A 6,804-nucleotide genomic window follows, 5' to 3' on the forward strand; every position below is an offset into this window, starting at 1 on the left:
ATTATCTCTCCCTTCCTAAAGGGGAGGATGGGCAGATGTGCCAGCAAACCTTGTATAAACTTCAGAGCCTCCTAATTTGGGGGGTTTTCTCCTGTGATGAAACCCATTGCGTACACAGGTAAACATCTGGCTCTCATTTGTGTTGCCCTGTGGAGAACTGGGGCATGAGGAAGGAGGCACTAGTGAGATGGTACTCTGGATGCTGCTTTTGCCATGACTTATAAACCATCTGTCCTTGACATAGGGGTCTGATATCTTCTGTCAGCATATATACGTGAAACTGTCGCAAACTAATTTGTTAGTTTGCAAGTAGGGTAAAATCTCAGATCCTTCACAGTTTTTGACTTCATACTGATCCTGAAATTAAATGAAATAGATCCAGTATATCCAAAACAATTTTGAAAATGAAGAACAAAGTTGGAGGACTTTTACCTCTCAATTTCAAAACTTATTACAAAGCTCAGTTACCAATACAGTGTGGTGCTGGCATAAAGACAGACATACAGACCAAAGGTACAGAATTGAGAATCTAGAACTAAACCTTTACATTAATGGTCAATTGACTTTTGACAAAAGTGCAAGGCATTTCAATGGGGAAAGGACAGATAGTCTTTTCAACGAATAGTGCTGAGAAAATTGGATATCTACATGCACACCATACTCAAAAATTGACTCAAAATGGAACAGAGACCTAAATATAAAAGGTTAAGCTAAAAAACTTGTAACAGGAAACAGGAGAGAACAACATGGCAGAATAGGAGGTTCCCTCACTCATATCCCCCCACAACAAGAATTCGGCACCCATCCACAGACAAAAGTGTCTTTGTGGGATCCTTGGGATACAGATAGGAAGTTGTGAAACCCAGTGGAGCCCAAGACCTAGGAGGGTCATTTTGAGAGTGCAGACCCACACCTAGGTGGCAGACCAGCTGACTGCTATCCTGGCTTCATACCTGGAAATAGCCCTGTTCTTCTAAGGGTTTGGCTACGACCCCATTTGGCCTTGAGCCTGCTATCAAAACCATTTGCCAAGGGTCCGGGAGGAATCAGGCACACTAGTGCCTCAACAGACAGGTCTGCCAACATTGGTCTAGGTAGTAAACCCAAAAGCTATTCTGTAACTTGGCCCCAGACCCTCTCAATAATGGTCCCAGATTAGTACTACTTGCACAAGGACCCAGAGGGAAATTTGCCCATATGTGCCACTGGGACAGGCTTGCTGGCCTCCATCCCACAGTAGATCCTGAAGGGGCCCTGTCTCAGTTCCAGCTCCTCTCTGCCACAGCCCAGGAGTATTCCCACCCACGCAGAGAACTGCTGGGAGACTAGTCTGTCTGAGCCACTGTGACAGGCTTGCCAGCTTCCTTCCTACAGCAGATCCTGAAGGGGCCCGGAAGCTTGACTCCAGCCCAGTCTGGGAACAAACCCAAAAGCACAGAGAACTGCTGTGAGACATGCCTGTCTATGTCACCAGGACAGGCTTGCCAGCCTACATTCCACAGCAGACCCTGAAGAGGCTCTGTCTCAGCTTCAGTCCAGAGCTATTCCCCCTATGCAGGAAACTACTGGGAGATGCACTGGGACAGACTTGCCAACCTCTGTCTCCTAGTGGTTCTTAAAGGAGCCCTGAATCTCAGTTCCAGCCCTTCTCAGTTGCAGTCCTGGAGCAATCCTTCTCACATAGGGAACTGTTGGGAGTCTTGCCTGATGGTGCCACCCAGGTTGGGCTTGCCAATATCAGTCACACAGCAGTTTCTGAAATAGCACTGAAGCTCAGTTTCAGCCCCTCCCAGCTGTGGTCTGAGAGCAGTTCTGCCCAGCTAGGATCCCGCCAGGAGACATGCCCTTCTGAGTTCCTGGATCTTGGTCCTGGAGGGAGGCATGTCTGGCAGTGTCCCTGAAGGCTGACTCCTTGACCTCGGTCTCATTGTGGATCTTGAAACAGCCCTATAAATAGACTCCAACCCTACTCAATTGCAGCCTGATAGCAGGCCTGCTCACTCAGAAGCCCACCGGGAGACACACCAACCCCGACCCTGGAGACAGGACTGAAGATCTCAGTCTCAGCTGCGGACCCTGAAACAATCCTGTGTCTCTGTTCTAGCCCCTCTCAGCCATGGACCAGAGCAATATGGCCAGCCTAGGGGCTTATCCAGTGATCCAGCAGCAACTCTCTCAGAATCATGGAGGAAGCCATACCCATCAGTACACCTGTTAATGGGCCTGCCATCTGTGAATCCTGAAGTGGATCCTCATCCTAGCACCAGCCCCACAGACCAAGATCCTGGAAATACTCCAGTCCACTAGCGGACCATATAGGACCCATACTCACTAACTTTGGTCTCCACTGCAGACCCGGCACCAGCAACATGATCTAGATTCAACCCTACTCAACTGGGATCCTGGAGGCAATCTCATCAATCCAGATACCTGATATGGTTTGGATTTGTACCCCCACCAAATCTCATGTCAAATTGTAATCCCCAGTGTTGGAGGTGGGGCCTGGTGGGAGGTGGTTGTATTACGGGTGTGGATTTCTCATGAATGGTTTAGTATATCCCCCTTTGTACTGTCCTCATGGTCATGGTAGAGTTCTCCTGAGATCTGGTTGTTGAAAGTGCACAGCACCTCCCCCCTCTCTCTATTGCTCCTTGCTCCCACCATGTGAGACACCTCATAACCCCTTTGCCTTCTGCCATGATTGGAAGCTTCCTGAGGCCTGCCCAGAATCAGTAGCCACTATGCTTCCTATACAGCCTGCAGAACTGTGAGCCAACTACACCTCTTTTCTTTATAAATTACCCAGTCTCAGATATTTCTTTATAGCAATGTGAGAATGGACTAATACAATACCTAACAGGAGAACACTTTAACTTGCCAAAATTTATCTGTAAAGACTGAAAGAGGGGTTTGTTCCTTCAAATGCAAGCCTACACATACATCACCAAAGGAAGTTATAACAACAAATGCCTACATAAAAAAAAAATAATTAAAAAAGAAATCTCAAATAAACAGCCTAACCTTATGCCTCAAGGAACTAGAAAAAGAAGAACAAACTAAGCCCAAAATCAGTAGAAGGAAAGAAAGAATAAAGATCAGAGCAGAAATACATGAAGTAGGGGCTAAAAAGATGATAGAAAACATCAACAAAACTAAAAGTTGGTTCTTTGAAAATGTAAACAAAATTGACAAACCTTTAGCCAGAACAACTAAGCAAAAAAGAGAGAAGACTCAAATAAAGACAATCAGAAATAAGAGAGGAGATACTACCGATGTCACAGAAATATAAACGACCATAAGAGACTGCTGTGGGCAATTATATGCCAAAAATTTGGTTAACCTAGAAGAAATGGATAAATTCCTAGAAACATAAAACCTAACAAGACTGAATCAAGAAGAAACAGAAAATATGAACAAACCAATAATGAGCAATGAGATTGACTCAATAATAAGACATCTCCCATCAAAGAAAAGCCCAGGACCAGATGGCCTTACAGTGGAATTCTACCAAATATTTAAATAACTAATACAAATCCTCCTCACACTTTTTCCCAAAAAAATGAAGAAGAGGAAATACTTCTAAACTGATTCTATGAGGCCAGCATTACCCTGATGCCAAAGCCAGGCAATAGCACCACCAAAAAAGAAAATTCCAGGCCAATATCCCTGATAAACATAGACGCAAAAATCCTAAACAAAATACTAGCAAACCAAATTCAACAGCATATTAAAAGGATAATTCACCGTGATCAAATGATATTTATCCCTGGGATTCAAGGATGGTTCAACATTTGCAAATCAATGAATGTGATAAACCATAACAGAATGAAGGACAAAAACTATACAATCATCTCAATAGATGCAGAAAGAAAAAACATTTGAGAAAACTCAACATCCTTTCATGATAAAAACTCTCAACAAATTAGGCATAGAAGGAACATACCTAAACACAATAAAGGCTATATATGAAAAGCCCACAACTAACATACTCAACAGTGAAAAGTTGAAAGTTTTTCCTCTAAGATCAGGAACAAGACAAGGATGTCCACTCTCACCACTTCTATTCAATATAGTACTGGAAATCCTAGCTTGAGCGATGAGGCAAGAGAAAGAAATAAAAGACAGCCAAATTGGAAAGGAAGAAGTTAAATTGCCCCTGTTTGCAGACAACATAATCTTACATATAGAAAACCCAAAAAACTCTTGCCAAAACTGTTAGAACTAATAAATGAATTCAGTAAAGTTGCAGTATACAAAATCAACATGCAAAAATCAGTAGCCTTTCCTAACACTAAACGTGAACTATATGAAAAAGAAATTAAGAAAACAGTCCTATCCACAATAGCATCAAAAAATTGAATATTTAGGAATAAATTTAACCAAGGAGGTGAAAGGTCTGTGCACTAAAGACTATAAAACATTGATGAAAGAAATAGAAAAGATACAAATAAATGAAAAAGTATCCCATGTTCATGTATTGGAAGAATTAATATTGTTAAAACATTTCCATACTTCCCAAAGCAATCTACAGGTTCAATGAAATCTCTATCAAAATTCCAATGTCATTTTTCACAGAACTAGAAAAAATCCTAAAATTTGTATGGAACCACAAAAGACCCTGCATAGCCAAAGCAATCTTGAGCAAAAAAACTGGAGCCCAAAGCTCAGAAACAAAAGCTGAAGACATCATACTACCTGGCTTCAAAATCTATTACAAAGCTGTAGTAATCAAAACAGCATGGTACTGGCATTTAAAAAGATGCATTGACCAACAGAACAGAATAGAGCCCAAAAATAACCCCAAGCACTTACAATCAATTAATTTTTGACAAAGGTGCCAAGAACACACAATGAGAAAGGACAATCTCTTCAATAAAGGGTGCTGGGAAAACTGGACATCCACATGCAAAATGAACTTGGACTCTTATACCATGTACAAAAATCAACTCAAAATGGATTAAAGACTTAAACATAAAGCTTGAAACTGTAAAACTACTGGAAGAAAACATGGGGGAAAATGCTCCACAACATGGGGGAAATGCTCCACAATAGCCCCAAAAGCAAAGGCAACAAAAGCAAAAATAAACAAATGGGATTGCATCAAATTAAAAAGCTTCTGCACAGCAAAGGAAACCATTAATAGAATGAAGAGACAACTCAAGGATTGGGAGAAAATATTTGCAAACCATACATCTGACAAGAAACTAATATCCAAAATAATGAACTCAAACAACTCAATAGCAAGAGAAAAAAAAAACCTAGTTAAAAAACGGACCAATGACTTGACATTTCTCAAAAATAGATATACAAATGTTCAACAGATATATGAAAAATACTTACCATCCCTAATCCTCAGGGAAATGTTAATTAAAAGCACAATGGAAATATCATGTTACACCCAAATGTGAGGTGATATGATAGAATATAATGAAATCTATAATAGAATAGAATAGGTGATAATAGAATTACTATCAGAAAACCAAAAGATAACAAGTGTTAACAAGGGTGTAGAGAAAAGGGAATGCTTGTACACTGTTGGTGGAAATATAAATTAATATAGCAATTAGGAAAAATATTATGAATTTCCTCAAAAAGCCCCACAATAAATAGAACTACCATATGATCCAGCAATCCCACTACTGGAATTAAAAGGAATCCAAAGGAATTAAAATCAATATGTCAAAGTGATATCTGTACTCCCATGTTCATTGCAGCATTATTCACAGACGGTAAGATTCCATCAATGGATGAATGGATTTTTAAAAATGTGGTCTATATACACAATGGAATACTATGCAGCCTTTAAAAAGAATAAAATTCTGTCACATGTGACAACATGGATGAACATGGAGGACATTATGTTAAGTGAAATAAGCCAGGCACAGAAAGACAAATATCATACCATCTCACTTACATGTGAAATTTTAAAAAGTCAAATTCATACAAGTAGAGAGTACAATGGCAATTCCCAGAGGAGTAGAGGGGTAGACATGGAAAGGGGAGATGTTTAAGTATTTGAAGTGGTGAATTTGTTAATTTGCTTGATTTAATCTTTCCACAATGTAAACATGTATCAAACATCAAGGTCAGGCAAGGCGGCTCACGCCTGTAATCCCAATACTACGAGAAGTTGAAGCAAGAGGATCACTTGAGGCCAGGAGTTCGAGACTAGCCTGGTCAACATAGGGAGACCCTTGTTTCTACCATTTTTTAAAAAAAAATTAGCCAGGTGTATTGATGCATGCCTGCAGTCCCAACTACTCAGAAGGCTGAGGAGGGAGGATCACTTGAACCCAGGAGTTCAAGGTTGCAGTGAGCTATGATCACACCACTGCACTCCAGTCTAGGTGACCCAGCAAGACCCTGTCTCAAAAGAAAAATAAAAAAAATAAAAAAGAACAATTCTGTTTACCACAGTCTGCCCTCTGGCCCCCAATGATTCATGATTCATATGTCTCCTAAATGCAAAATACATTCACCTTCTCCTAAATTTCCCAAGGGTGTCAATCCCATTACAGCTTAAACTCAAAGTTCAAACTCTCATCTAAATCTCATCAATTCAAAAATCCAACATCTCATCATCAAATCACTTAGATTAGGTGTGGGTGAGACACCTGGCACAATTTCTCTCCATCTGTGGACCTATGAAACTGTAGAAACAAGTTTTCTATCGCCAACACATGATGATGGAACAGGCATAGGATAAGAGTTACAGACATTCCAGTTCAAAAGGGAGAAAAATGGAAGGTAAAAAAGATCGCCAGTCCAAAGCAGTTTTAAAAGCTGGGAAACTCCCTTGGGTTT

The sequence above is a fragment of the Theropithecus gelada genome, chromosome X (genome assembly GCF_003255815.1).
Source record: "Theropithecus gelada isolate Dixy chromosome X, Tgel_1.0, whole genome shotgun sequence".
NCBI lineage: Eukaryota > Metazoa > Chordata > Mammalia > Primates > Cercopithecidae > Theropithecus > Theropithecus gelada.